We start from the raw sequence: 11,515 nt of genomic DNA, 5'->3' as shown, positions 1-11,515 counted from the left end.
GAGTTCTGTTAAACCTGACTGCATTAAAGCCCTAGATAAGTCAAGAGGAATGTGAGCTCATTCTTTGGCCCTTGGTAGTGTGAATATATTTTAAATTCTGCACTCTGCGTCAGATTTATTATGACAGTGAAGTATATGAGTACACTTCTTAAACTCTAATAGTGAAGCTCTGTTTTGTTTTAAATCAGGTGAAAAAAACCTTAATAAATTAAGATTCCTAGTAATACTGACCACTTCAGGGAAACCATCTGAGCATTTATCAATAAAAAATGTTAGCTATGTACATATCTATATTATTTTAAGAAATATGAAGGAAGTATTAATAATAGGCACATTAAAAGGCTGTCTCATTTATTTTTTTAAAAAGGTCATTTGGCTTATCTTCTCAACCAACTAGAATATTATAAAGAGATGCTTATGATGAATTTTTTAAACTACATTTGGGAGACATTGTTCATATACATTATATTTGGAATTTTTTTTAAGCCACAGCCCTAAAAAATTTTAACTAAATTTGTCCTTTGGATATTCTCTCTTTGACATAGTAGGATGAATTTTTTAAATAAATCTATGCATTTTCCTCTGCATGCATTTATTCCTCTAGAAGTAGTAGATTCAACTATATGATTTTACCTCAAACTGTAAGACATTTGATTGAATCAGTTTGATTTCACTGTGCTCAAAGCACCCACATAGAGTTATCATAGTGTTTGATTGGTGCATGTAAATGCAAGAATCCAGCATGGCAGGAGCCTGGAGAGAAAAGACAGAATGCTGTCAGATGCAAAGACCCTGAGAAATGGACAGATTGGAAATATATTTAAGAGGCAGAAATGGCAAATTGTATTGATGGATTTGATGTAGAAGATGAGAGAAAAAAAAATCCACGATAACTTTCAGTTCTCTGATTAGAGCACCGAGATAGATGAAATGTATCACCAATTTGTGGAAAATTAGATCACACACAGCTTCAGTGATTTCAATAAATTATAATTTCTATTTGAGACATATTAAACATGGATGCTTCCAAGTACCCAGAGAAGATGCAAAGGAGGCCTTGGATATTTGTGTGGAGCAAACCCAAGGTCTATGTGATGTATACTTGAGAGTTATTACCACGTAGATACACATGTAGGGATGTATACTATTGAAATTGATTGAGAAGACTGACCTCCCAAGTGAAAACGGCCTACGATATTGTCCTGAAAAGAGATCTATGTTGGAGGAGAACAGAATGATATTGAAAAAGGAACTGAAAAATCTGTTGCTGAGATAAAAATTGTTACTGATACTAGGCTAATGCCATATGATGTAAGCCAAGAGATAGAATATTTCAAAACTATATTTTTTAACTAACTTGAACACTATAAAGAAGTTTAATAAGATTAAAATTAAAAAACATATTTGCTTAACAGAGTTGGAGTCGGAAAGAGTAGATGGAGAGGAATGGCAGGGAAGGCTGCAGTTGCTTGGGGAGCTGACTGTCAGTGGGATGTGGAGTCAGTGTTCTGTAGGAAACAAGGTAAACTTGAAATTAGAGGAAAAGTGAAAAGTTGATGCAGTAGGTATTTTGAAAACAGCATACAGCTCAATGAAATTCAGACGAATGTTGCTTCTGTTGTTCTTGCTGTTTGTTTGCTTGCTTTTAAAATGGGAGTTACTGGGTCTATTTGGCTGTTGTGCCAGAATCCATATACTTCCTGTTAGGTCCTTAAACTGAAGCACAGCAGTATTATTAACAGAATTTTTTAAAAACACAATTTCTCTAGAAGAAATTCCCATATTACTTTTAATATGTTTCACAATGTTTCCACAAGCAACTCTTCTTATCTATAGGCCTCTGAAACCTACAAACTGACCCTTATACTTAGTAAATATTCCAGGTAGAAAGTATCTTATCTCTATTTCTGCTTCCTCCATGTATCTTTAGGTTCAATTTCATAATTTTGGCTATTTGTGTGGTAGTGTAGTTAGGCCCAATTTCAGAAATAGTAACTCATAATGTATGTGTAATTTATAAGAACCCTAGGCTAGAAAAATAGATTTTTCCAAGAGTTAGCATTATTCGCATCATTACAACTTGTCATTACATTTTCCTCTACTACTTGCACTACTTTTGGGGCATGTAAAATATTTTTGTCTTTGGGTCATTAAGTTCAGGTTAATGGAAATTAGCAAGATATGTTTGACCTATATAATTTGCCTTTTATACATTTTCACTTTTTTAATATTCCTTATAATTATGAAGGTTCCTAAAACTTTCCCTGGCAATTGTTTTCCATGTTGCACTATTATGATCCAGTAGTGTAAATTTTTCTATCTTCTCACCTAGAAAATTCCTTCAGAATTTCCTCTAGAATGACTGGCATCACTCTAAAATTGCCACCTGGGGGCTTTCTTGTAGTAACTGGTTCATGGGCCTTGCCGACAGTTTATATATTTAGAAAAATGAACAATGACTGATGATGCCCAAACTATGTAGAGTCAGTACTTGCAATCTTTCAGCTATATGTGCTGCTTTAAATCGTATAATTCACACAACCACTCACAGGAAATTGCTGCAGGATGAAAATAAAATACAACTAGACAGTTGCAAAGAAAGGTTTCCTTTTTAGACTTGAGAACACTTCAGGCCATGTAACTCCAGTACTATGGCTCTCTCTTTCCTTAAACCATGATGTAATTCATATTCCTATCTCACTTTCCCTTCCCCACTTCACTGTCAGCTTCATAACCCCAATGTGAGTTCACAAAGAGATGACAAGATTTGTACTTTTCTCAGCCTCTTGACTTTTCAGATTATTCTTGATGAAATGTTACACCAGCTGAAAGCTTGCTTTGAATGGTTTTATCTTTCTGTAATCCCAAGAGTTTTGCTATCATATTTGTCCCGGATCAGAAGGTCCCTTACTAGATGATGGTTGGTTGTGAAATGACGACAAGAACACTGCCAAGCTGTGGTGTACTCCTTAACAAACTACTTATTCAATTGGTATCTCACTGCTGGAATTACAGATTACTCCAACAATCAGTAACATCCTATGGTCTAGGATAAAATTTGTTACTGTAATGAAGACACTATACTCCTAGTAGTTTGTAGCTATGGTTGGAGTGCAAAATTTTAAATATTGGCTTTACATGTTTTTTCTCTAGTAATATTTGTTATTTATAAACTTAATCTTTTAGGTTTCTCAAATTTAAACATGATATCCACAAATACACCAGTTATAGTACAAAATAACGTATATCCTAATTATTGCTTAATTGGCCATTAGAAGCATTTCTCAACATTGGCATAAAACAGCCATATATTTAATACTCTAAACATACAGATAAAGCAGATAGTAATCTCAGAAATTCTTTTGTCCAGGATGGTATTATTTGAGACAATTTGCTAAACATGAAACATCTAGAAAAGTTAACACTTATTTCCATATTCAAAATTAACATAATCATTACCATCAATAATTAGCAACCATTTATTGATCACAAAATACACGTGTAATATCTAGCAAACTGATACAGTACATACTTATTAAGACTCTTTTACATAAGAAGAAGTGGAAAGTTGATAGTAATTAATTTTCTGTTTTTGCTGGTATAAACCTAGCAGGTTTGCTAAGACTCTGATCTCTGTATTGCAGCTGTGATAGGTAACATATTCCTAAAGTGAACAGTTCCAAGGCCTCTTAGTTACAGATTATGATGAAAGAGGTATAGAGATGGCAGCTTTCAGATACCCCAGCTTCTTAAGTTTTATACTGAGTGTGTCATTCTGGGAACCTATCATAGAATCAATGCCTCCAACCATTCAACAATTTTTTAAGTAATGGAATTCCCTTTATTAAATTGATAGATCTAATAGGTACAACAGTACCTGCTAACAACAACTGAATCATGAATAATTCAGAAGACAGTACAAATTATTCCTAGTAACATTTTCCCTGATAGTTCAATCCTTCATGCATGATTTAGGATCTGCTAAAATGATGCACGTGTCCAGGCCTTGAGGGAGTGACTGAAAGATGTGAGGAGAGTTCAGAAATTGCTTGGCATTCAGAGAGGTGTCACATTCCTGTTGATGAGGAGCCACTAAACAGAATATTCCAAACAGAATTTTCTATGAAATCACTTTGGCACAGTTTTCTTGATGCCTTCCTACCCTACGTTCCTGCCTGTTTTCCAATCCTGGTTCATCATGCTTTCCTTCAGCAATTCATAGCACCGGATACCATTCCCAATGAATTCACTTTCTTCTTAAATTAGCCAGGTCTATTTGTGTTGTTCACAACTTAAATTAGTAACTGATGTTTTTAGAATGAAGAAACATTCTTGAAAGAAGAATGAGGAAACGAAACAGGAAAAAATACTTGGCAAATCTAAATAAGAGTTAGCTATACAATATTTTCCAAAACACTAATTGGACTAGTTATTTTTATTTAAGGTAAATACTTCTATACTATGTTAAAACATACCAGTTGATCTATCTGTATGCCATTCACAGGAGAAAAATTTTAAACAAAAAGCAGATACATTACAAGTAAATGGATAGGGAACATTTTCCACTGAGTTTAGGCTTCATAGAGGCAACAATCTTTTCTGCTATACCATTATTTCATATTATGAGTCAGTATCAACTTTAACTACTGATTACTACATTATATGTTGAATGTATTAATGTATTAGGGAAGACAAATAAAAAAATCATGAAAGCCAGTGCTAATATCAGTTAAAATAGAAATTGAGTGGAAAAAATCATTTAATCTAATATATATTATCATTTTGTAGTAATAAAAGTTGCAACCATCAATGAATATATAATCATCAATAATTTAATGCATAAAAATCATATTATTAAAAATGTATGAATTTCCTGCTATAAATGCTGACTCTGTAAATAATCATTTATTTTTATTAAGATTAAGCAAAATATTTAATTTTAATACTAAAATTACTAAGATTGATTATTATAAAATATGTAAAGTACATTTCAGAACATTCAGGTTGTTGTATGAAAATAAGAGCATAGAATACTAAAAATGCCAAGTTAACTGTAAGGCAGAAAATGAGTATTAAATTCTAAGAGACTCAACTCTAAGGTCCATGAAATGTGGAATCAGGCAGAGATTTTGGAGACATAAAAAGGGTACCAGATTCCTAATGTTGGGGGAACATGGATAATGTCACTTTTATGAAGAAAAAGTCTCACTCTCAATGAGAAAATATTGATAACTGGTAAATCAGAGCACAGATAAGTGAAAAATTGAGAAGAGAGACACTTAAAAGTAAATAGGACTCAAGACACTGATCTCTGGAAGGGACTAATCTAAGGAAGAAGTTGGATGTACAATTCAGAGATTCAGTGATGAAAGGAACAAAGGCTATGCAGGAGGAAAATTAAGGGTACATTAGAAATAAAAGAAAATAAGAAAATAAGCAATTCTTCCCTGCCCAAAATGATCATCACTGATTGAAGAAATAGCAGTTTATTATATCAAAAGGAGAGATACTCTTGAACTAGTAAACCTAATCAATATTCCCAAACTCTCATCTCTCTCTGCATATAATTGTTACTGTTTGTATAGAAGATAACATTTACCAAAAAACCTAAAAGTATTGCAAGTTATATTCTCATAATGTGAACATATGAAAGAACGTAGGAAATAATAATTGAAATATTTCAGCTGATAAATATGCTCCTTCCAAAACCCCATAAGGCAGACCAATAAAACATATACTCTAATCTGAATTAACATTAAACCTGTATTTACGTATATTAAAAAAGCAACAACAAAAACTTGAATCATAAATTCAAAGCCTAGAAAAGAAATATAAAAAAGAGTATGTCAAAGAGAGTTGAACAGGTCCAGAAAAGATACTGAAAAAAAAGATGAAATCATCTAAGAAATAAAGACTAATTAACATGGTAGCAAAGGGAGAGGGATTTAAAGTAAATTTAATATGTGTGATTGTGGAATTGCATAAAAACCACCTATAGAATAAAATTCAAAGATAAAGTGATCTTTATAGAGAAAAAGACAAAAGGAATGAAAGAGCTAAAATATACATATACATAATGAAGCCCAAGTAAAATACACACACACACACCAGAATGCAGTTCATATTAAAAACACTAGCTCAAGAACATTTCCCAAGCAATAAACAAGATCCAATTCTAGTGAAAAGATTCAATATGCATCATAGAACAATCTGGTGCAGAACATTCAACTCAAGATATACTGTGCTAAGGGGGCATTACGATTAGCATGTATAGTGTGTGGGGGCACGGGGAGGGCCGTGCAACACAGAGAAGACAAGTAGTGATTTTACAGCATCTTACTATGCTGATGGACAGTGACTGTGAAGGGGTAGTGGGGGGGGACTTGGTGAAGGGGGGAGCCTAGTAATCATCATGTTTTTCATGTTAATTGTAGATTAATGATACCAAAAATATATATATATATATATATATATATATATATATTTTAAAATTTCCAACAACTTCAGGAATTAAGAACAGAACATTCCAAAAGAAAAAAAATCAGCCTTTGCATCATGCAAAAAATTACATAGTAGAATACTGTTTCAAAGAAGCTCAGGAAGAGCAAATATGAGCTTAGTCCCTCATACCCAACCAACCACTTTTTAAATATCAAGGATATATAAAAAAACTTTTTATACCTGCAAGACATCAGGGAATGCTGTATCATGAGCCCTTCTTGAGAGATCTACTAAAAGATGGGCTTCATCCCAACAAGTGATGACTGAGAAACTTCAGAAAATGGCTCAAGGCAGCACTGAACATTTTTAACTGTAAATCAAAGGTGGGAAGAAGGTTGGAAGAGTAATGTGGTTATGTAAAAAAAAATACAAGAAATAATACAAATGAAATATTGGAGGAAAATTGTGATTGTCACATTAGTAGCAATTGGTAGTCAAAGAATGTTATGTTAATGTGACAACTCAAACAATAGTTAAATAAGAAGAAAGAGAACTTAAGGATGTTTTAATAGATATTATAAAGGGAACCACTTGAAAAGAAGTACAGATCTTTGACGTTTAAAAAAGGAAAAAAAAAAGGCCACATACAAGTGTAAATACAATGAAATACAATATTTATTGTAGTTACACTATTATCCTATTAAATAATTTAAGAAGTTGAAAACAAATATCAGGCATAACAATACAGGTGAATGTTCCTAACTCATCTATTTAAAAACAAAAGTTTCCAGTTTATCTCACAAAGCAACATCCAAACTTATACAATTAAAAACAGACATATGTGAAACAATTATTCTGAAAAGCTAAACATAAGGGGTGGCAAAGATGCAGCAGGGAAATAGAAAAATTAAGAGAATAGAAGTTGGAAATACCTTTTATAGAACAAAGTATAAATTAGATAAAAGCATTAAATGCAACAACCATACATACACTATAATGATAAAAGCCACAGTTCACTTTCACAATTTACACCAAAGAGATATCAGATAAAGTAGAGAGAAACACACTAAAAATAGAAGATTAACCAATTATTTTTTAGGTCAATAAAAATCGAGTGAAAAATAATTAAGCAAGATGTAGAAGGAATAGGTAACATAATAAAGTAAATGTGTACATATCCATATTGCATTTTGACTTTAAAAAGTATGCCTTTTTGTCAAGAGCACATGTAGCATCCACAAAATAAATCATGTATTAGGTCATGAGAAAGCATCAAGAAATAATGAACATACCATTCTTTTCACAATTCAATAAAATTAGAAATTAATAACATTTAAAAAATCCTTTCTTTGGAAACTTTTTTTTAAAATTGAAAGCTCTTTATTTTATGAAAGTAAAATAAATGGAAGCCTAGAACAGCAGAAAAGAAATTTATGTTAACACTATCTGACTTACAGTTTTGTTGTAACGAATCAATGATACAAGCAGTGAAAGGAATACAGAAACACACTTAAAAATGATTGCTATTATTTGATATATTTTATTTAAAATTATTATAATTATTTTTAAATTATTAAAAATTACTATCTTCCAGCTCTGACATGAAGAGATCTTAGAAGTTGAAATCCCAGCCTTAAAACAACAAAGAAGTTGAAAAAAAGGTTGTCCATGTCTTCCCTTGGACTGATCAGAGAACTGACCTTATATGGAAAAATGCTACCCTGAAATCTGTAAGGGTGGGCTAATAAAAGGAATCACAGCTGAAAGTGATTACATGGAACATACAGTGGAACTGACAGAAACACTTAAACAGTAATTTAACAAACTGTTGAAAGCTTAGTGTGAATTAGCATGAGACTGAGAAACTCCAGGGAGCCCATCTTTGGAGGCCCCACACTTTTCTATTTTACCTTAAAACCTCACCTGGTTCTCAGAGTGAAGCTCCAAGAAAAATCTCACCAGGTTTCTGGAATGGGAAGGGGAAGACTAACCATTATGAAATATGGTTTCTTTCTGCATAGCAAAGGGCCATTCATCAAGGAAAAAAGACTATCAGAGCCTTATCCCATCAAGGAGGAAAGGATTTTAACCAACTCTAATGTTCTCTCACCCTGCCTCACATAAGGGTGGGTAAAAATACTAAGAAATATTTGTGAAGGTCACAGCCCAGGAAAACAGGCACACTGAAAGATTAATATTTATAATAAGATTATAGAATACTTCCCCTCCCCACACCCCTTTACAGCAGACCCCAGAATACCAGGCACAGATTACAGCCAAAAGAGCTAAATTAAAATACAGACTGTACTTAAGGAACAGTTTTTAGGGAAACCCAAAGACAACAGGGGAGACAAAAACAAAGACAGCAGAGAATTTAAAGCCTCTGGCAACAATAACTGCAAAAAACATTAAGGATGATTCAATTACTAGCTATTTTAGCATAAAACTCCATACTAAAGGCCTTTTACCTCAGTACCTATTACCCAATACATCTTATCTGAATTTAACTTTAAAAATTATGAGACATGCTAAATAGCAAGAGTAAACACAGTATTAAGAGAGAAAGAAAGTATCAGAACCAGATTCAGATATAGCACAGATGATTAGAATGATCAGACAGAGAATATAACATGATTATGAAAAATAGGTTAAGGGTTCTAATGGAAAAAAGAGACAAAAATGTACAATGAGATGGATAACGGAGGCAGAGATATGCAAGTTTTAAGAAATAACCAAAGTAACCAATAATAAATCAAAACACTGTAACAAAACTGAAGAGTGCTTTTGGTGGGCTCATCAATAGACTGGATAAGACTAAGGAAAGATAAGTGAGCTTGAAGACATTAATAAATGCCCGAAGTGAAATGGAAGACAAATGAAAAAAAGAAAGAACATCTGAGAACTGCAGGATAATTTCATAATGTGTGACATGTATGTAGTTGTAATAATAGAAGGATAAGAAGAAGGCACAAAGCAGAAGAAATTATTGAATTTGATGGCCTAAAATTTTCCAAACTTAATGACAGAAATCAAATCACAGATAAAGCTCAAAAAATACTAAGCAGCATGAATATCAAATAATTACACCTAATTATATCATTTTCAAACTGGAGAAAACTAAAGAGAAAATCTTGAAGAAATCAAGTGGGGGGAAAAAAGAGCAGCTTGCCTATAGGAGAACAAGGTTAAGAATTACAATGGACTTCTTATCAGAAACCATGAATCAAGAAGATCATAGAGTGAAATACTTATCACATTGAAAGGAAAGATCGACCAACCTAGAATTCTGTATGCAATGAATTTACCCTTTAAAGGTGGAAGAAGAATAAGACTTTCTTCAAACAAACAAAAACTGAGGGAATTCACTATCAGTAGACCTGACTTGCAGAAAATGTTAGAAGAAGTTCTTCAAGGAGAAAGAAAATAATATGTCAGAAACCTGATTCTACATTAAGAAAGGAATTATGCCATAGAAGGAATAAATGAATCTAAAATAAAACTTAAAAACATTGTATTCACCTAAAAGTAACTCTGATTTTAACATAATAATAGTAAAAATGTTTTGTTGTTCACAGCATACAAATAAGTGTAAAGAACCAAGGCAATATTCTGAGGGACCAGCTAGAAAAACTGGGAATAGTCTGTTACGAGATACCTGCATGACCCATGAAGTGGTATAGTGTTATTTTAAAGTAGTCATACATTATAAATGTACAGTGCAAGCTCTGAGGCAACCACCAAACGTTTTTTTGAAAGGATAATTGATATGCTAAGAAAAGAGAAAAAGTTTAATCATGTAAAATGCCCAATTAAGATGAGGGAAGGAAAATAGGAGAAAAAAGCAAAAAGGATTAAGTGCAATGAACAGAAAACAATTACAACATATATAAACCATCACTTTATGTTGAAAGTTTAATACACCAATAAAAATACAAATAATATCAGAGTGGATAAAATATACACAGCTGTATGTTCTCTACAAGATACCCATTTTCAATATAAAAACACAGATTACAAGTAAAAGTATGGAGAAAGCAATACCACACTCATAGTAATAAGAAGGACAGATTGTAGAATAAGGGAAATTATCAGTCATAAAAATAGGCATTGAATAGTGATACAGAAGTCAATTCTCCAAGAAAGCATAATAATACTTAATATGTATGCACATTACACTAGATGGTCAAAACATGAGAAGCAAAGACTGATAGAATTGAAAGGAGAAACAGACACATCTACTATTATAGCTGAAGACTTCAAAGCCCTTCTTTTAATAATTTGTCAATCAAGCAGAAATCAGCAGCAATGCAATTGACATGAACAGACTTTCAATCTAACTGACCTATCTGACATTTATAAAACACTTCATCCAACAAAAGCAAAACACATATTCTTCTCAAGGTCAAACAGAGCATTCAACAAGACAAAATACAACTCTGGACCATAAAAAACAATACAAATCATAAAAAGTACATTTTCAGACCACAATGGAATTTAAATAGCTATCAATAATAAAGCAGGAAAATCCCTAAATATTTGGAGATTTAACAAAGAAGTTTGAAATAACACAAATGTTAGAAAATAAGATAATTTTTTAAGAGAATTCAAACAATTTTTGAAGTAAATGAAATAAAAATGAAGTATCTAAACTCATGGTAAGCAGTGAAAAACAATGATTAGAGGGATAATTATGCATACATTAGAAAAAAAGAAGAAAGCACTAAAATAATCTAAACTTCCACCTTAGGAAACTAGAGAAACAAGAGATATCTAAACCAAAGCAAACAGGAAAAAAGGGTATTAAACCATGGAGAGCAGAAATCAATTAACTTGAAACAGGAAAATAACAGAAAAAAATGTTAAACAAAAGATGATTGACCTCAAGGTTAAACCTCTAGCCAGGTGAATCATGGAAAAAATTTAAAGATAGACACAAAATATCAATTAATGATCCTATGGACATTAAAACCGTAATAAAGGATATTATGGACTGAATGTTTGTGTCCTTCCCCCAAAAATGTGCATGCTGGAACATAATCCCTAATGCAATGATATTAAAAGGTAAAGCTTTTGG

The sequence above is a fragment of the Manis pentadactyla genome, chromosome 4 (genome assembly GCF_030020395.1).
Source record: "Manis pentadactyla isolate mManPen7 chromosome 4, mManPen7.hap1, whole genome shotgun sequence".
Lineage (NCBI taxonomy): Eukaryota > Metazoa > Chordata > Mammalia > Pholidota > Manidae > Manis > Manis pentadactyla.
Note: the sequence above shows the minus strand (reverse complement) of the source record.